We start from the raw sequence: 21,139 nt of genomic DNA on the forward strand, positions 1-21,139 counted from the left end.
GAGGTTGAAGAACAGAGTGTGTGAAACAGAATAAGGGATTGGTGTGCTAACCTACTGTAGTTGAAACATCTGCAGCATCTCTCTCAAATTCTGCAATGCACAAATCCTGGTGTTTTTCTGTGCAGAAAACTAGCAAGTGGCATCTGCAAACAATACAGACATATCAGCACTTTATGGGTGCCTCTCGAGGAAGTGAATGGAAAGCAGGTCTATTCTCCCGAATACTAGACTTTTAATGGGGACAGCCCAAGGAACAGATGGGATTGGGGGAGGAATAAAAAACTTTACTTCTGTCTGCCTTAAGGACTTCATACTGCTGCCCATAGTACCTAAGCATCTTCAATGTAAAAATCAACAACCTAGTCCCTAGGGGAGTTCATAGAGTCTCTGCCACTTTTCCCTTTTTTGGTTCTGACCATTTAGATTTTATTGATTTACTTTTTGTTTAGGTTCATGTGTTTCAGGCTAATGGGGGGAGGGTTGGGTGCAGGGGAAATTACTGTTGTGTTATTCTGAGGGTGGAAAGGGCTTTCTGAAGAGGAAGGTGTTCCCTAAAGAGGCTAATCTCCTATGAAAGCTTGCTCCATGCTTGTTCATTTTTCTTTCCTTATGACTAATCTCTACTCTCTCAAATTGAGCTGAGAGCCCAATAATTCTGTTCTCCGCACCCTCCCCCCATCATTCTCCAAGAAGTCAAATTCGTCGCATGCTACTTAGCCATGCTGGACCAAATTCACTGGTGACATGACAAGATGGAACTTCAGTTACTGCACTGGAAATGCATGTGTTTGTGTCCGTGGCCCAGTCTCCCATTTGGCTCATTTTCACACTCTAAGGCTGTTGCTCTGTATGACTGTATCCTAATTTTCAAACCTATACTTAATTCATTCAGTCCCCCAGTAAGGGGACTCGGCCCTCTATGGGGTGATGGGGCACCACACCGCCTCGCTACACACACTCTGCTGGGTTGGCCAGTCTATGGCCCAGACCTTCAGACAGGGACTGTGCAAAATAGTTCTAGGTAAGCCCAGGCCCTGGGTCAGAGTGGGGCAGCAAACAGTCAGAAGCTCAGGCCTGCAAGCAGGGGCTGAGCAAATAGTTCAATAGCAAACCCCAGGCTCCTGGCTTTGAGCGACTAGGGAGAGTGGGTGGCAGGGGGCGACGCAGGCCCACCCATTCCACTGCGTCCCAGCCTGGGGCCCTAGCAGCAGCAGAAGACCCGCTGCTGTGTCAGTGGGGATCCTGGCCGCAACACGCTGACATTGGCTCTGGCAGTGCTGCAGCCAGACTAGGGTCAGCTGCCCCCAGGCTACTTCCGTATTCCCCCTCATAGGGTACCTGGGTCAGGGTGGTGTCCTCAGAGGGCTCCAGCACCATCGATTCCTCCAGGTAGCTGGCGAGGGGTAGGCTTGGCAGCTCCTCCGTGCACCTCTCGGCATTGGCTGGTCCAGCCAGTCCTGGGGTCGGCCGTGGATTGCCGGGGTCACCCAGGCTGGAGCCAGGCCACAGGCGTCTGGCCTCTCCGGCGGCTGCGGACCATGTGAGCTCTGGGATTGGGCTTTTATACTCCCTGTCCTGCGCCTTGACCTCTGGGGGACGGGCGCAGGATCCACTGGCTCCGCCCACTTTGGTGTCTGGGGAGGTTCCTCCCTCTGCAGGGTGGTGGGGCACCACACCGCCTTGCTACACTCCCATATATGATTAGTGATTTGAATAGCTACTGTAGTTCTTTTGTGATAGTATACATGACTGAAACCTCTGTGTATAGAGGCTGCAAAAGGCAGATAACTATTCCCAGTGAAACCCTGTCACCTTTATAAAAAATCTGATATTTGAATTGTGAGATCCACTCCAAATGTCCTTGATAAGATCATGAGGAAGAATGGACAGATTGCTGCAGCTGACTAACAGGGGAGACTAAAGAGTCCTCTGGGGATTCTTGATTTACGTTGGTCTGTGTGCTGTGATTATTATTTTTGGACTTGAGAAATGAACACATGAGCTCCTGGGAAAAAAGTACCCTGTACTGCACATTCATTCTTGCTCATTAGAGTCGGCTTCCACAACCGTATCCTTCCTCCATCCCTTGCACCCGATTTACCAGACTACACTTGGAAAGGTAGAGAACCATATAGTGTTTACATTTTACACTTGTAGCTTGTGAGTTTAATATAAATTAAAGAGGAGCAACAAATTGAGGAAAAACAATTTACTGTTTTCTAGCTGCCTCTAGGAGACTGGCCTCTGGTTTTGTTGTAATTTAAATCAAAGTTGGGAAAGGGGCGATGATGCTCTTTTTATGCAGAAGATAATTAGAGCTGAATTCCAGATTTATAGAATACACTGCATGGTATTTCCATGACCTGGTCTCCCCTCTGATACAAACCAGTAAATTCAGGAGAAGATATGTCCCCTTTTCTAATCATAGAATATCAGTGTTAGAAGGGACGTCAGGAGATCATCTAGTCCAACCCCCTGCTCAAAGCAGGACCAATCCCCAACTAAATCATGTGCAAGCTGTATTAGTTTCACTGAAAAACACCATGTAAAGGGTATTTAAAACTGCAAAAATATAACTCACTTTCACTGAGATTTCCTTTATCAACCTCTTCATGTCCCCCTCACATAGATAAATTAGATAGGGGCCTAAGCCACGAAAGGCAGATTGGGAACAAGGTTTTCAAAACTAGGTGCCTCAGTCCTCAATTAGGCCCCTAAGTAGCCTGATTTCCACACTGAACATGTAATAGGTCCCACTGAAGCAATTTTGAAAATCAGAATCCTAACTTCAGGCACCTGTTCTTGAAAATTTTTGCCCTGAATTTCAAACACTCCAAAGTTTGCAGGTGTTTGGCTCTGGGTGCAGTGAGGGGGGTTAGTTTCAGCCACAACAGTAACAGGGTCCAAGTGCAAAGTTTTGACCCAGAGCTAGATTTAGATTCTAATTCAAAACATACACAGAACAAACCCCTCAGAGGATCTGGAGTCCTGAGACCATACACAGCAAACTATTTTTATTAAATTCAGTTCAGTAATCAAATTTGTTTGCAATAATCGTGGGATAATTACACCACTGTGCTCTGTAGTTGGGGCCCTTTATTTAACTTTGCTGCTATGGTATATTTGGGGGGCATTTTCCATAGGATTAGAATAACTCTGAAAGTATCTGGTATTTTATTTGCTATACCTAGCTCTTGTAGAACATTTTATCCCAGAGCTCTCAGAGCACTTTACAAAGTGAGATCAGGATCATTATCCCCATTTTACAGATTCTAAAACACAGGAAGGTGAAGTGACTTTTCCAAGGTCACACCAATGGTAGAGTCCCAATCCAGACCTCTATCCACTAGGAAAAGATGCTTATATAGTCACATTTAACTGAGAAATTGTGTACCACACAACAGCCTGCATAAATTGTGTTGTGTACCACACAACAGCCTGCATAAATAGTGGTCAGTGCCTTCCATTTTACTTGTGACCACAGTAACTGATTCTGCTTAGACTAGTGTTTGTGAGGCCTTTACAGTGCAGGGTCTACTGCTGTAGGAAGAGCAACATGAGATGAGTAGAAATACCATTACACAGGGGCGAGACTTCAGTGCTACTAGCGATTTAAGGCCTGTAAAAAGCAACGCAATTGCTTTGATTTACATTTACAGTAGATGGTTTCAGTGCTTTGATATCGTACTGAAGGGACAAATTCCCAACACCATTTCCACAGGCCTCCTCCACATGCCCCCAGTTGTCTATGAGATCAAATATGGTGGTTATACATCTGAAGGGAGCAAAGCAGTTGGCTCACCACTAGCTCCTTCTTATGGCCATGCATGAAGTAGCGGCTCTCCTCCCGACGGTGGCTCTGGGCCTGTGGTGGTCTGTTTCTTCCTGTGACTTGGCTCTCCGGCCAGGTCACTTTAAAGTCTGTCCCCTTCCAGAGTCGGCCTTGAACAAAAAATAAGGGGAATTAATGCAAATAAACTGAATTCACTGGAAACAGAGAATGATTCAAAGTGCATCAGCAGCTGGCCCTCGCTTTCCTCAGGGAGGGACTGTCGGGCACCGGTCAGCGGAGGAGCTCCTATCTTCATCCAGCCCCTCTCTTCAGGAGATGATCACTGAAGATCTAGTGTTTTCTGTAGGCTGCCATCAACTAAGCTGGGGCTCTCCTTCTTACGCTCATCCCTCCAATCCTGACACCTGAGCCCACATTAGATAATTAACCCCATGTTGTCTAGTGGGGGGAGTTGTATACCCCATCACACAGCCTCCCCATTGAGATGGCAGCCAGAGAACTGGGCCAGCAGACTGTGCCCCACGCACACACACTTCCTAGGGGTGGCAAGGGAAAAAAATCACCATATGTTGAATTTGGGAGGTGTAGAGCTGGAGAGACAGATATCAGCGCATAAGCTGGGGGTTCATTTTTTTCGTGTCGTTTAACCACCTCAAGGGGGCATGATCAGTGACAAGGTTGAACAGATTTTTCTAAGAGGTGATATCAGAGAGAGAGAGAGTCCACAGTCCATTTCACAGCCAACCCTTCCTTTTCCAACACTGACTATGCCCCCCCAACCCAGGAACCGTTCGCAGCTCAGGAAGAGTGCTAGATGGCATTGCCCCTAGTCCCACTTCTGAGGCCTTGGTTTGCAGAATGACGTCTTTTGAGAAGTCAGACGTGAACAGGACAGGTTCTTTGCATAGGGAGGTCTTTCAATGTCTGAAAGGCCTTTTTGCAGGCATCAGACCAGTGAACTTTCTTGGGGCTGGCCTTAACTAGGCTCTTGGGGGGTAGGGGGGGCACTATCCCCAAAAACGCTGGCATGAATCCACAGCATTAAACCACAAGCCCCAGAAACCTTTTGACATGTTTCTTCTTGGTTGGGGTAGGTCATATTTTGAGGGGATGGGCTTGGTTCACGAGGGACTGGACCTGGCCTTTCCCCAAAGGATATCCCAGGTAGGTGGTCTCTTCTCTTCCAGCCTTACACTTTGTAGGGTTTGCAGCTAGCCCAGTGTTTCATAGGGACCAAACTATGGCAACGACTTCTGCTAGGTGTTCCTCCCAACTTTGGCTGTAGATGCCTATATCTAAATCTGCTGCTATATATGAGCCATGTGGTTGAAGACTAGATCTATGAGCTGTTGGAATATTGCTGGGTTACCACAGAGGTCAAAGTCATAGTCCTACAACGATACAGGCCAAAGGACAGACAAAGGCTGTTTTCTCTGGTGATTCCAGTGTGAGTGGGATCTGCCAGTATACCTTGGTTAGAGCTAACACTGTGATATACTGGGCCGCACCCAGACAGTCTAATAATTCATCCACTTGGGGCACGGGTAAGCACTTAATTTGGAGAGATCTTTTAGAAAAAATCAACACTATGCAAAACTGGATAATGCCATCCAGTTTTGGGGACAAATATAATTGGACTTTGCCAGCCACTGCAGGATTCTTCAGTGACCCTTCATTCCAACATGACCTGGATTCTTTTGCTTCACAGCATCCCTCATTTTCGATGGGAGCAGCCAGGGGTTTTCCCCAACAAGTTGCCCCGGCTCTTTGGGTATGGTGTTGCATGAGAGGTGTCCATCTGGACTGGAAGACAAATATTGTTGGGAAGGCTTTCACTAGGCTTCTCACTTGGGCCCTCTGCTCCAGATGGCGGTTTCCCCCGATCTGTATATGATCTGGGTCCAGAGAAGGGAATACTTGGAGCCCCAACTTGGCTCAAGGAGATAAGGAGTAAAACATATGCTCTCACGCTCCTTCCATGGCGTCAGTTTAATATGGTAAATCTGAGCAACTTCCTCTTAGAAGGCTGCCGAATCTCATAGTTAACTGGCCCAACTTAGGGGACTACTTCAAATGGCTATGTAACAAATAGCTTGGACTCTAGAAGTACCACCCAATCACCTGACTTAAATATGCACATATGTGCTCCTTTGTTATAGGCTTGCTCCTGGGCCTGTTGGCCACTGAAGAGATATCCTTTGGTGCAGGTCCCTAGGGTTTTGAGGCCCTCACAGAGCTTTGGTACATATTATACAATTGTCTCTGTCCTCGGAATTTTTTTTCTTCCCACTTCTCACAGACCATGTCAAGAATCCCTGGGGTTGTCTCCTATATAAAAGTTCAAAAAGAAATAATCCACTAGATATGGGGTTCTCAAATGGGGTCAGGACCCCTCAGGTTATTACATGGGGGGTCACGAGCAGTCAGCCTCCACCCCTAACCCCGCTTTGCCTCCAGCATTTATAATAGTGTTAAATATATTTTAAAGTATTTATAATTTATAAGGGGGGATCACACTCAGAGGCTTGCTATGTGGGTCACCAGAAAAAAGTTTGAGAGCCACTGCACTAAATGATTGGGGAACCTCTCAAAAAGCAAATAAAAGCAAAGGGATGAGCTGATATCAGTGACAGGGTTCCTTAGCATTTATCCTTTTCAGGATCTGGTTGAATGATTGAATTAGACCATCCATTTACGGATGACAGACAGATGTATGTAGAGTTGTCATTTTTAGCAAATCACACACCTCCTTCAACAGCCAAGATGTAAAGTTGGTGCCTTGATCCATGAGGCTCTCCTGAGGTACCCAGACTCTGGCAAAGACGTCTAGCAGTTCTTTGCATTGGTGAGAAGACAGTGGGATTGCCTCAGGATATCAGGTGATGTAATCAACTATAAAAAAAGTGAGGCTGGATATAAAAACATTAAAGGGTCCAACAAGTTTCATCCCTGTCCTTTCAAATGGGATGCCTACTACAGGAAGTGGGACTAGAGCAGTGGTGGGAAATCTGCGGCCTGTCAGGGTAATCCACTAGTGGGCCGCCAGACCAGTTGTTTACATTTGCGCAGCCACCCACAGCTCCCAATGGCTGCGGTTCACCGTTCCGGGGCAATGGGAGCTGTGGGAAGCGGATTACCCTGATGGACCACGTGCAGCCCGCAGGTTCCCCACCACTGGACTAGAAGGAATTATTTCACCCCTTTACGTCCTATGAGTTTGCATTTGGGACAGGAGCTGCAGAAGTCTTTAACTTTTGATTAATCTGAGGCCACGAAAAATCAGTCCAGAATCCGGGTTAGGGTCTTCTCATCGGAGAGTTGGCCCGCAGAGGGGATAGCATGAGCCAATCACATGTTCTCACACCTCTGAGGCCAGTGAACAAGGAGTTCCAACCAAACAGACCCATTAGTTGGTCTTTCTCCTGTTGCTCCATGTGAAGCTCAAATCGGGTGTACTGCTCTGCTCACTCTGGGACTCCCACAAGGTAGCCGGTCTTAGGCTCAAGATTTCATCTTCCCTCTGATCCTTGATGAAGTTGGTGCCTCTAGTTAGGATGCCCTCTCCTCTGGGGGAGAAGGGGGGCAAACAGTTTCATTGTTAGGTGGCCCTTCTGGGAGAGCTTCCTCTCAGCCAGACCCCCGTCCTTCTCCATGGTCCAGCTCCTCACCTACACCTGTGTGTCCAACGTCCAGGGTTTTGAGACTCCCTTCTCCCAGGATCACCTCATTTAACCCCTCTGGGCCTGTCTGAAGTCCTCTCAGTACCTCTGAGAAATGCTCCTAATCCCACCCCAAGATAATGAAGTAGGTTAGTGTTGAGGCCAGCCCACCTACAAGGGAATTCCTATATCCCCAACAGTCAATTGCATGCATCCACTGGGATAGGATTTAACATCTCCATGAATATACTGTAGAAAGAGTCCCAAACCTAGAAGCACATTCAGTATAGAGGCACTCGTGATACTAGTGACCTGCGCACCCACATGAAAAACAAACCCCACTGCTGTCCAAGTAGGCCTTGAACCCGAGCCTGATGTTCAAGGTGGCCCTTCCTTATGTGACTCATCTGCTTCCAACCCCTACCTTCCTGTGGAGGAAACTGCAGGGACCATTCTCCAGGCTGGGTCCTAAGATGCCAGAGTTTCCCACCAGAGGCCAGTCTAGGAGCCTGCAATCTGCTGGGCCTTTTAGAGGCTGGCATTTCCAAAACCATGCCATAAGACCACCAATTCCTCTGAATAGGTTCTCCCTTAAGTCAAGGGGCCCCTTGGCCTCAAGCAGTCACTCATGTGATGCAGCCAAAGCCATTTCAGTAGCCAGACAGGAGTTCGAGTAAATACAGCTGTATATTCTACTTAGGTGTATGAGTGCCCTGTACACCAGAGCTGGAGAATTTTGCCTAGCAGTAGGGCAGTGCTCATGCCTCGTGGCCATAGCCCCTCCCCTGGCTATATAAGAGAAATCTTCAGTAAGCTTAAACACAAAAAAGAAGCTTACAAGAAGTGAAAACTTGGACAGATGACTAGGGAGGAGTATAAAAAAACTGCTCGAACATGCAGGGATGTAATCAGGAAGGCCAAAGCACAATTGGAGTTGCAGCTAGCAAGGGATGTGAAGGGTAACAAGAAGGGTTTCTATGAGTATGTTAGCAACAAGAAGGTGGTCTGGGAAAGTGTGGGACCCTTATTGTATGGGGGAAGCAACCTAGTGACAGATGATGTGGAAAAAGCTGAAGTATTCAATGCTTTTTTTGCCTTGGTCTTCAAAGACAAGGTCAGCCCCCAGACTGCTGCAATGGGCAGCGCAGTATGGGGAGGAGGTGAGCAACCCTCAGTGGTGAAAGAACAGGTTAAAGACCATTTAGAAAAGCTGGACATGCACAAGTCCATAGGGCTGGATGAGATGCATCCGAGAGTGCTGAGGGAGTTGGTTGTTGTGATTGCAGAACCATTGGCCATTATCTTTGAAAACTCGTGGCGATCAGGGGAGGTCCCGGATGATTGAAAAAAGGCAAATATAGTGCCCATCTTTAAAAAAAGGGAATAAGGAGAATCTGGGGAACTACAGACCAGTCAGCCTCACCTCAGTCTGGAAAAATCATGGAGCAGGTCCCCAAGACAAGACCCTGCACTCTTTTAAGGACTCTTAGGCCACCCAATATTCCTTGGGGATGTATACACTAGCAATGTAGAGGCACCACTGGTGGCCACCAGCAGCAAAATACAGTCCACAATGCTCCTTTGGAAAGCCTTTTCCTCCCTCGAGACAGCAGGGTTACCCCAGAAAGGGGCACAGATCCCTGAGAAGGCAGTTGGGTCTGGGGTTCAGCCAGTCATCACACCCATCCCCATCGCCCCTCAAGTGTTCATTTTGACTTCTTGGTCCAGAGCATTAGTCCCGTTGTCATTTCCTTTACCTGACCTCTGTTCAGGGACTGGTTGGCTTGCTCGTGCAATGTTTGACGCTCTGTTACAACTGACAGCTGGGTCCTAAGCACCATCAGGTTGGGCTATGCTATCCAATTCCTCTCCACTCCTCCTCCCACCATCCCTCCCCAGGGAGGACTCCTCTCACAAGATACTGCTTCTCGAGCTGGTCTATTCTTTACTGGCCTTGGGAACAGTGAAGGAAGTTCTTTTAGAACACCGGGGTCAGGGCTTCTATTCCCAGTGCTTCCTGGCTCCCAAATCCAAGAGAGGAGTAATACTTATTCTTGACTTCTGCAACCTCAACAAATATATCAGATACATGAGGTTCCATATGGTCACCCTATCAACTAGCCTTGCCATGTTGTCTCAGAATGACTGCTCTGGATCTTCAGGATGCTTAATTCCATGAGGACATTCTCCCAAAGCACAGAAGATTTCTCCTGTTCATTGTGGCAAACTGCCATTTTTAGTACGTGGTCCTTCCCTTCAGTCTGTCTTTTGCCCCCAGGATGTTACCAAATGCGTGATCATGCTGATGGCATACTTCCGGAGCCAGGGAATCCACGTCTTCCCATTTCTGGGCAAATGGCTACTTAGAGGCAGGTCCAGGGAAAAAGTCCTTTCTCATGTACACATTACACTGCATTTACTCAACTCTGGGTCTCATCCTAAACACTGGAAAGTCAATGCTGGTCCCCACCCAGAAAAATTGAGTTAATTGTGGTCCTAATAGACTCTACAAATTCAAGATGTTTTCTGCTTACTGACCATTTCCAGACAATTTGCTGCCTTTGTCTCAGTCTGCAGTTTCAACCTTCCTCCATTGATTCTGGATTCCTTGCAGTGGTGGATGGTTCAGAGGAAGTATGTCAAGGCATTCCCTTTGCCCAGTCCTTAACCAGAACTGTTGTCATTGACACCTCCCTGATACATTGGGGAGTGCATCTGGGGTTGCTGAAGGTTCAGGGCCTGTGGTCAGAGCAGGCAGCTCCACTGCATATCAATGGCCTGGAGCTTGGGCCCATCTATAATGCCTGTCTCACTTTCATAGATTGCATCAAGGGTTCACATACTTACCAACAATACCACTGTGGTGTATTATGTGAACAAGCAAGGGTGCTCTGCCAAGAGGTGATTAGGTTGTGGCAGTTCTGCATTAACAAGAGTATCACTTCTATAAGCTGATCACTTGCCTGGGGCCCAGAATCATCTCACGGACCATTTCAGCAATAATTTTTTCTCTGAAGCCCAGTGCTCTGAGAGTCATCTTTGTAGAGTGGGGCATCCCAACAATCAAACTGTTCTCTACAAGGAACAGGAAATGCCATTTGTTCTGCTCTCAAGGGGGTCTCCCTGACCAACGCCTTCCACCTCAGCTTACAGTCAACTCTCCTGTACACTTTTCCTCTGACCTCTATCATTGCACAGGTCATCCTCATGCTGAAAGTGGATTGGGACGGGACAACCTCATTCTCATTGTCCTGGCATGGCCAAGGCACTGCTAGTTTTCCAACTTTCTTGCACTGTCAGTTCAGACCCCATATCCCTTCCCCCATTATGACTTTCTCATACAGAATCATGGTCGCACTTTACATCCTGCACTCAGCTCCCTGCATCTTATGGCATGGCTGCTCTATGGTTGAATTAGGAGGAAGAGCAATGTTTGGCAGCTGTTCAACAGGTCCTACTCAGTAGTAGAAAACCCTCTACCAGGATGGCCTATTTGGCAAAGCGGAAGCCTTTTTCAACGTGGTCATTGGCCCATGGAGTTCAGTCAACACTGGCTAGTATCCAAGACATCTTCAGTTGTCCGGTCTTATGCTTAGTTCATTGAGGATGCATCTAGTGGCGATCACAATCTTTTAACCATCCATTCATGGAAGATCAATGTTTTCCAGTGGTATGGTGGCGAGATTCTTGAAAGGAATCCTTTGTCTTATTTTCTTATGTCTCCATCTTCCAGTGTGGGAACCAATTCCCTTGTGGGACCTTAACACAGTCTTAGCAACTCTCATGGGACCTCCATTCAAGTCTTTGACATCCTGGCCCTTTCCTCTCCTATGTCAAAAAAATGCATTTCACAACAGCTGCAAGGAGAGCGAGAGAGTTGCAAGCTTTGATTGCAAGTGCTGCCCCTCTACGGGCACTGCTAGGCAAAATTCTCTGGCTCCAGTGCCCTGGGCGCACACACAGCTAAGTGGAATACACCTCTGCATCACATCTCAAAGACCCACAGTTACAGAATTGGCTAGGTTCTTTGGTGTTTGAGCGCCCACTCCCTATCTCCAGCTGGAGAATATGGGCAAAATGCTCCACCACAATGAGCTCAGCCACCTTGACAAGTGTCCAACTTTAACCACCGCTAGCATAGGTCTCTTAAATTTCTTGGCCACCATGTGGGTTCTTGCCCCATTAGGTAAGGAGCCAACAAGGTGGCCCACTGGTAAGGTTGCCACTGGATTGCCATAGTCACTTACTCAAAGATTACCAGGAAAGCCTCTGGGTCGCCTTCAGGGCCTATCTTTGTGAATTTCACTGGCATGGCACCGGGCCCAGGCCTACAACTCCTGGAGGGGAACCCCAGGGAGTCCCTGTGGCTGCACTGGGGCCATTACCTGTTGGACCAGCATTTGTTAATGTTCCTGCCGTTGTTCCCTAAAGTCCGAGACCATGTGTTGATGCTGGTCAGCCATTTGAGATTTTGAGATTTGGTCAGCCATTTGAGAAGACCCTCTAGGTCCATATTGCCACCATCCTATCAACCCACATCCCTAGGTCTAGGGTGTTTGACCATCTAGGTCAGTCATTCCTCCCCCCTCCTCTTCATACATAGGAAGGATGACCACAGACTCTGCCAGTTATAAAGCGGTTGTCTAGCCACTAGCACATCTTGTGGCCATCTGTGGAATAGCAGCTCACTCTCCGGTCGAAAATCACTCCAGGCTTACAGAGGTCTGCCTCTTCCTGTGACTTGGCCCTCCGGCCAGATGATTTTAAAGTCTCTCCCTTTTTGGGGTAATCAACAAACAAAAAACAAGGAGAATTAACATAAATATACTGAGTTCACAGGTGATAGAGGAGAATGGTTCCCTCAAGGTGAGTCAGCATTTGGCCCTCCCTGTCTTCAGACAGGGGCCAAAGGGCAGAGGTCAGCTGGGGGAACTCCTACCTTCAGTCAGGCCTCTCCAGGAGTAAAGTGCTACTCTCCCTTCTGGTCATCCATCAACTGAGCTGGGACTCTCTCTCCAATCCTGACATTTCTCCCAGATGTGACAGGGCAGAGTCACCTAATCCCACATTAGCTCATTAACCCCAAGGTCTAGTGTGGTGTTTGTATACCCCATCACAAGGGACATTGTTAGCAGGGGGAGAAGAGAAGTATTTGGAGGGAGAAAGAACAAAGGGAGAGGAATGAAGGAGATTTGGGGTGAGAAAGAAAAAAGTGAGGGATGTGGGGAAGGGAGAACGGTGATTTGAGGAGCTAAAAATATGGAGGAGGGAGGAGAATCTGGGATATGGAAGGGTAGGTAAAAGACTGGGGAAATGAGGGAGAGGAGAAGCATTTGAGGAGGAGAAGGAGGAGGTGGTAAGATACCAGAGTGATGGGTGTCTATATATAAATATAAATAGATTGGAAAGACTGTAGAATTGGAAGGGAGAAGAGACGAGAGACTTAGGACCTGGGAAAGAAAGAAAGTTTAGGAAGATTTGAGGGCAAGGCAGAAGTCAGGGGAGAAAAAGTTTGCTCGACAGAGGAATGAGATTGGGGGACTGAGGGGGAATGAAGGAGGGGGGCATGTTGAGGGAGAAGACGAAACACAACTGTTTGAGATTAAGAGGATTTGGGTGAAAAGAAGAATGACAACTGAAGAGGGAATAAAGTGTAGAGAACAGAATGATGAGAAGTGGGTCCTGAAGACACTGCTTCGAGGAGCCCCGCAGGAACACAGCCAGGGAGCTCAGAGATGGCCAGGAAAACAGGAGGAGACCAAATCAAGATGAGCAGCACCAAAGTAAGTGCTGGGGCCTCACAGGGAAGGCGGGGGATAGAATGACCTTGTGTCCGTCTCCTCCAATTTGTGTGCCAAGAGCTATGTAAGTGAAAAAAAAATTATTTCAAATGGTGCTAAACCACTTCAGCAGGATAAAAAGAAAAGGAGTACTTGTGGCAGCACCTTAGAGACTAACCAATTTATTTGAGCATAAGCTTTCGTGAGCTACAGCTCACTTCATCTGTAGCTCATGGAAGCTTACGCTCAAATAAATTGGTTAATCTCTAAGGTGCCACAAGTCCTCCTTTTCTTTTTGCGAATACAGACTAACACGGCTGCTACTCTGAAACCTGTCATTCAGCAGGATAAATGACTGAAAAGCTTAATACATGTGTTTCATTTTTAAATGTACATGAAAACATCCAGCTCTGGAGCTTGGCAGAGGATGAACACACACTGAACAGGGAGCGCCTTTAGAGCCAGCTCAATGTTCTGCAAATTTGTCTTAAACCTACCAAACTCCCAGGGCAAAATGTAATAGAACTGGGACTATTTGGGGATTATTAAGTAGCCTACACACACTGTGTAATCGCACTCAAATGTTTGAATTTGTGACTTGCGCACATAGATGCTGATCTCTGATCTCTTGTCCTAGGGTGAATTCCAACCCCTTTGAAGTCAATGGGAAACATTCCATTAGCTTCTGTACGGTCTGAGGTCACTCCTAATTATTCAAAAACAAAAAAATCCACTTTGCTGTACTTGGAGCTGAAGTCTTAATAAACCAGCTATTGCTATGACATGCCATTGTTCTGCTAACCAGTGACACACACACCAGGGTGCACATAAGCTGTCTTTTGGCCTTTATTTGTACAGTGCCTAGCACAATGGGATCCTGGCCCAGAGCTGGGGCTCCTACATGCTATGGTAAAACACATAAGATTTCTGACCACATGCTGAATCTGCTATTCGAGACTAGAATATTTCTAAACATAATTCCACCTGGAAGGGATCACCGTGTATTGGAACTTTATAGTGTTCTGCTCAAAACAAAACCTCTTAATAATTGCTAGATAAAGGAGAAAGAATATCTAGGGCTGTAACTCCAGCTAGAAGAACAGAGGTTGTTACTACAGCAAAGTGGAGTCTGGCTTAACTAAAAACATTTGTGCCCTTCCAAAACTACATGTACTTTACAGCTCTTGATTAACATTAGTGTTCTTATGCTGAAAATATTAGAGCCCATGGGCCAACTCCTGGTAGTTTTGCATTTTTCCATGTTGTTTCCCCCTTATTTGGGGTGAAGGAGAGCAGATAAGTGTAATTCACATGTCACGCTGCAGGGTCAGTGGTAAAGAGGGGAAATACAGCTTCATGGTACATCCCAGATCACCATGGTGCCACTGCCAACCCGCCTGCCCATACACATATGCCTATACAAAAGTTGGGGAGTAGCCAAGGAACTACTTTTCATGCAGGACAGTCCCCTTATAAAACTGTAAGAGATGCTGGAAATTGCTGTGAAAATTAATGCTGAGGCATTTTTTCCAAGGAATCTGTACGGGGCCAGAAGAGGTGGGGGGAAGAGATGAAGAATACCCTTCACAATCTTGCCTCTGACTGGCATTCATCTTCTAGCCCACCTCCACAAAGTTCTGTCTCGGAATCCATAATGGCATGGGGATGATGCCATGGAGGTAACAAAACTCCTTTTTCCATGCAGCAGTGTGAGATCTGTGTGCATAGGGTCCCCCACCAGGGACAGAACTGGGGAGAGCCATTCTGGGCCCATTACATTACTAAGTTTTTACAGTTAGTAAGCTAGGCATTGCTTACTTTTCTGTGTTCGGTCAGCATGTTGTTAAAAGCTACCCCATGAATTGAGTGCCACTGAAAACAGTCAATAATGCAAACACAGTGGTAATAGCTTATATTGACTGATTGCATAAAACAGCTCTGAGGAAAAAAGATTTTAACCAACAGGGTTTTCCCTGCTATTAATAAGTTGTGATAAAACACATGAGAAGAAGAAAATAAAAACCAACCAGATAAGCATGCAGCTCCCTAAATTAAAGAACTTGAAACACAACTATAGATTTCCTCCTTTGTGAACAACTCCTGAGATTGCAAAAATGTTCTTTGTATTTATGGCTATTCCCCTTTGTACTAAATGCTACATACACATCGTTGTGAGTCATACAGATTATGTAACACGTGAAAAAGCATTCTAGCATCTGCTTGCTACAAAAAGTATTGCTAACAGATTCTCTTTTTATCTATTTCTCCTTTTCTAATATTCTAGTTATTTTCACTATTTACTCGGGTGAAGATGACTCATAGCTGGAGAGCAGACTGTAATGTTTGAAAGGAATCTAATGGCCAGATCTGTTGGCGATCAGACATTGTCATCTGCCAGCTATGACAAAAGAGGATTTATAAACAATCTTTTCCAGATCATATTTTAAAAATATGAAGTGTCATATTGCTGAAAGTTCTATTTCATTTTTTAGATCTATTTAATGTTGATAAATGCAAAGTGATGCACATTGGAAAGCATAATCCCAACTATACATATAAAATGATGGGGTCTAAATTAGCTGTTACCACTCAAGAAAGAGATCTCGGGGTCATTATGGATAGTTCTCTGAAAACATCCACTCAATGTGCAGCAGCAGTCAAAAAAGCAAACAGAATGCTGGGAATAATTAAGAAAGGGACAGATAATAGGACAGAAAATATCATGTTGCCTCTATATAAATCCATGGTACACCCACATCTTGAATACTGTGTGCAGATGTGGTCACCCCATCTCAAAAAAGATATATTGGAATTGGAAAAGGTTCAGAAAAGGGCAACAAAAATTATTAGGTTGTGTAGGCTTCCATATGAGGAGAGATTAATAAGACTGGGACTTTTCAGCTTGGAAAAGAGACGGCTAAGGGGAGATATGACTGAGGTCTATAAAACCATGACTGGTGTAGAGAAAGCAGATAAGGAAGTGTTGTTTACTACTTCTCATAACACAAGAACTAGGGGTCACCAAATGAAATGAATAGGCAGCAGGTTTAAAACAAATAAAGGGAAGTATTTCTTCACACAGTGCACAGTCAACCTGTGGAACTCTTTGCCGGAGGATGTTGTGAAGGCCAAGACCATAACAGGGTTCAAAAAAGAACTAGATAAATTCATGGAGGATAGATCCATCAATGGCTATTAGCCAGGATGGGCAGGAATGGTGTCCCTAACCTCTGTTTGCCAGAAGCTGGGAATGAGCGACAGGGGATGGATCACTTGATGATTACCTGTTCTGTTCATTCCTCTGGGGCACCTGGCACTGGCCACTGTCGGAAGACAGGATACTGGGCTAGATGGACCTTTGGTCTGACCCAGTAGGGCCTTAGCATGTTCTTATTTCAGGAGCACCAGTCCAGGCTCTATATAGTTGCACAAATATTAAAATATACAAGAGTAAATATCCACGTGTGCATGCACATGTGGGTGTGTGTGTATATATGTGTGTGTGTGTGTGTGTGGCAAATTGCCGGCACTACTTCGATGGGTCTCGCGCTCTCTCTTCTTGGGGAGGGTTCAGGGCACCATTTCTTACCCCTGAACTGGGGTATTAACTGCCCCACTAGTGTCTTAGAGGAGGGGAGTGGAGAGGGAGGGACCCGGGCCCGTCCTCTACTACAGGTCCCAGCCCAGGGGCCCTAGGGATAGCAGTAAACCACTTGAATTAGCAGTTCCTTCCCCTGGGCTACTTTCCTCTCCTGCCCTTCAGCTTGTGGGGCTTCCTGCCCTCCCTCTGCACAGCTCTGATGTCCCTTTACCTAGGGTCTTGGTCTTCTTAGCCCACCGGAGCACTTCTCCAAACTCTCCTCTGCTTCAACTCCTTCCCTTGTCTGATTGAATTGGGGGGAGGGGGTTATCAGGTGACCGGCGTTAGGTGCTCTAATTGGCTTCAGGTGCTTTAATTAATCTTTTTGCAAGCTTTCTTCCCTCTACAGGGAATAAGGCTCCCTTCTGACACTCTTCTGCTGCCCTCTGGCCATACTGTATCACATATCTTTTCCTCCTGCCCCCGCTCAACACCATGGGACTACTTGGGATGAGAGGCAGTGCTGTCGTGATAGGCGATCAGCATTGCCATGTTGGGTTCCAGCCCTATGCTGTACCCGGAAATGGAAGGGCTGCAGGGATAAGAACCACCTAGTCACTCTTGCATTCTTCTCCTTGTTTCTGTGCATCCACTGGAGTGGGGCATGGTCTGTCACGAGGGTAAACCACCGCCCCAGTAGGTAGTAGTGGAGAGTCTCCATAGCCCATTTTACCGCCAGGCATTCTTTTTCAATGATGGCGTACTTTTGTTCCCTGGGGAGGAGTTTCCGGCTGAGGTACAAGATTGGGTGTTCCTCCTCCCCTACCATCTGCGAAAGGACAGCTCCTAGCCCTACCTCCGAGGCATCTGTTTGTAGGATGAATTCCTTCTCCAAGTCTGGGGCTATGAATACTGGATGGCAGCAAAGGGCTGTCCTTAAATCTGCAAATGCTCCTTCTGCCACATCAGTCCACTTTACTATCTCAGGGCCTCGAGCCTTTATCAAATCAGTCAATGGCCCTGCTCTTGTGGCAAAATGAGGGATGAATCTCCGATAGTATCCTACTATCCCTAGAAATGCTCTGACCTGCTTTTTGCGGACTGGTCGAGGCCAACTTTGTATTGCCTCTACTTTGTTGCACTGGGGTTTCACCAAACCTCTCCCTACTACATACCCAAGGTATCTGGCCTCAGCTAGCCCTATCACGCATTTGAGAGGGTTGGCAGTGAGGCCGGCCTTCTGCAGGGCGTCTAACACAGCTTCTACTTTTCTGAGGTGCGTTTCCCAGTCAGGGCTATGGATGACTATGTCGTCTAGATAGGCGATGGCATACTTGGCATGGGGTCACAGCAATTTGTCTATAAGTCGTTGGAATGTTGCATGGGCCCCATGGAGTCCGAAAGGGAGGACAGTGTTTTGGAATAGGCCATCGGATGTAGAGAAGGCACTCTTTTCCTTGGCATTCTCGGCCAGGGGAATTTGCCAATATCCTTTGGTCAGGTCCAGAGTGGTTAGGTATCGGGCCCTGCCTAACTGATCAACTAGTTCGTCAATGCATGGTATCTGATAGGCATCGAATTGGGATACATCATTCAACTTCCGGAAGTCATTGCAAAACCTCAGGGTGCTGTCAGGCTTGGGGACTAGGACGATAGGGCTGGACCACTGGCTGTGGGATTCTTCAATAACCCCGAGTTCCAGCATCTTCTTCACTTCTGTCCTAATTTCTTCCCTTTTAGCTTCCGATATTCGGTACGGTCTTATCGTCACCTTACTCCGGGACCGGTAACAATATGACATTGGACCACTGTCGTACGGCCCAGCTGTGTACAGAACACGTCCTGGTTCCGTTGGATCATACTAATGACCTCTGTTCGTTGTTCTGGAGTTAACTCAGAAGATATCTTCACCTGCCCCTGTGTGTCGTCTGTCTGGGGTGGAGCTCTCCGAATGATCAGGCATGTCTCTCAGTCACACCAGGGCTTCAGTAAGTTGATGCGGTAGATTTGCTCTGGCCTTCGGCGGTCTAGTTGTCTGACCTTATAGTCCACCTCCCCAATGGCTTCCACTATCTCATATGGTCCATGCCAGCTGGCTAGGAGTTTGCTTTCTGCTGTCGGTACTAGCACCATTACCCGTTCCCCCGGCTGAAATCTCCGTACTTTCGCCTGATGGTTGTAATATGTCTGCTAGACCTCTTGTGCTTTTTCCAAATGTTCTCGTACTATAGGGGTTACTCAAGTTATTCGCTCTCTCATCTGTGTCACATGCTCAATGACATTCTTTCCTGGATTGGGTTATTCTTCCCAATCTTCCTTGGCAATATCTAATATTCCGCATGGGTGGCGTCCGTATAGTAGTTCAAAGGGAGAGAAACCAGTGGACACCTGGGGGATTTCCCATATAGCAAACATTAGATACGGTAGAAGGGTATCCCAGTCTTTTCCATCCTGTGCTACCACCTCCGGATCATACTTTTAAGGGTACGGTTAAACCGCTCGACCAGTCCATCTGTTTGTGGATGGTAGACTGAGGTCTGTATGGCCTGGATGCAGAGTAGGGTACATAAGTCTTTCATTAATTTTGACATGAACAGAGTTCCTTGGTCTGACAGGATCTCCTTAGGGATGCCCACTCTGGCAAAAACCTGGAGTAGTTCTTTTGCTATTGCCTTGGATGTGGGGTTTCTTAAAGGAATGACTTCTGGATACCATGTGGAGTAGTCAAGGATGACTAGTATGTTTCAGTGGCCCTGTGCCAATCTTTCCAGTGGGTCCACTATGTCCATTGCTATCCTCTCAAAAGGGACTTCAATAATAGGTAAAGGTACTAATGGGGCCCGCAAGTGAGGTCGGGGGCTATGCAACTGGCATTCAGGGCAGGAGGCACAATAGCGCTGGACCGCTGCACATATTCCTGGCCAATAAACCTTCTTAGGACTCTATCTAGTGTCTTGTCTACTACTAGATGTCCCACAAATAGATGACTATGAGCTAACTCTAGTACTGCCCTTGTGTGTTTCTGTGGGACTAAGAGTTGCTCTACTTCTTCCCCTCATATTTGCGCTATCCTGTACAACAGATCATGTTTGAGCATGTAATATAGCCTTGGGCCTTTGGTCTTTCCTTCCACGGGTACACCATTTACTTCCATTACCTCCTCCCTCACATTCGCATATAGCAGGCCATTGGTTTGGTCCTGCTCGAAATTCTCATGTGTGGTACCAATCTGACCTAATTCCAGGGGGCCTGTTTCTATTTCGTCCCCTGGGTTGCCCCCACTTGAGCTAGGTACTGCCTCCGAGTCCTCACTGGCCTGAATTATCTCCTGGCCTCCTGAACGGGTTCGCCTACCAACAAGGAAGGTTTTCTGGTGCTCTGCTAGAATCCTGGTTCCTAATCTTTTATCTGCCCTCCTTTCCCGCCTAGACTTTCAGGGTTTTCCGGGGGATGAGAATAACTCTGGGGCAAATTCGGCAAATATTGGGGTGAGGCTATCTATAGGTGCCTCCGTCTCAGCCCAGGGGTTGCTACCCTCCCCTGGCTCTATTGGGGTGGGAGTAAGCTCTCAAACCCGGGGAAGTCCCTACCAATTAAGACAGGGTAGGGGAGGCTGGGGACCACCCTTGCAGTCACCCTGGTAGTATTCCCCTGGATCTCAATCCGTACCAGGATTGTGGGGTAGAAATTTACCGTGCCATAAACGCACGTTACCCCTGTGTTTTTGGCCCAGGTTAGTTGGTCTTGCACCACCAACTTCCCCAAAACCAGCGTGACAGCAATCCCAGAATCTACTAATGCTATGGTTTCGATTCCATTCATTTTTACTGATCTTGTATACCCATCCGAGGTCATTGCAACCCCTACCAGGCCGATTAGGCCACATTGCTCCCCATGATCCCCCAGATTACATTGCATAGGATCTTCCCTGTTGGGGCATTGGGCTGCTATATGCCCCAATTCCCCACACTCATAACACCGCCCCCTTATTCTGGTTGCTGCCTTCTGCCTGGGGCTATTTGGCCGGCCCCCCCAGCCCTCTCTTCCCAAACCTCCAGGTCCCTTCTTGGCCTTGGGCCATTCCTCAGTGTCTTTCCTCCCAGTTATGGTTCTCCTGGAGTTCTCGACAATCCGGGGTCTTGGGTTTGGGACTGGCTTCCTGGTTTGCCATGTCTCACCCCCTGGGGTCTGGAACAGTTCGCGGGCTGCCAGCTGTCTTTCCACGAGGGAGACCAACTCATCATAGGTGGAGGGGTCATTCTGGCCAACCCAAGCCCGGAGGCCTGGTGGTAGCCCCCTCATATACCGGTCCAGTACCAGGAGCTCT

The 21,139-nt window shown here is 47.2% G+C and overlaps 1 long non-coding RNA gene across 1 annotated transcript in view; it reads right to left on the reverse strand.

The window, feature by feature from the left end:
- Positions 1-21,139, reverse strand: part of LOC122464449 — an 88,180-nt gene that overhangs the window by 560 nt on the left and 66,481 nt on the right. The window contains exons 2-4 of the long non-coding RNA XR_006288483.1: positions 6,540-6,685; positions 3,803-3,942; positions 52-143 (exon numbers count right to left, since the gene is read on the reverse strand). This is a non-coding gene — a long non-coding RNA (uncharacterized LOC122464449). The remainder of the gene's footprint in view (positions 1-51; positions 144-3,802; positions 3,943-6,539; positions 6,686-21,139) is intronic.

Source organism: Chelonia mydas, chromosome 2 (genome assembly GCF_015237465.2).
Source record: "Chelonia mydas isolate rCheMyd1 chromosome 2, rCheMyd1.pri.v2, whole genome shotgun sequence".
Classification (NCBI taxonomy): Eukaryota; Metazoa; Chordata; order Testudines; family Cheloniidae; genus Chelonia; species Chelonia mydas.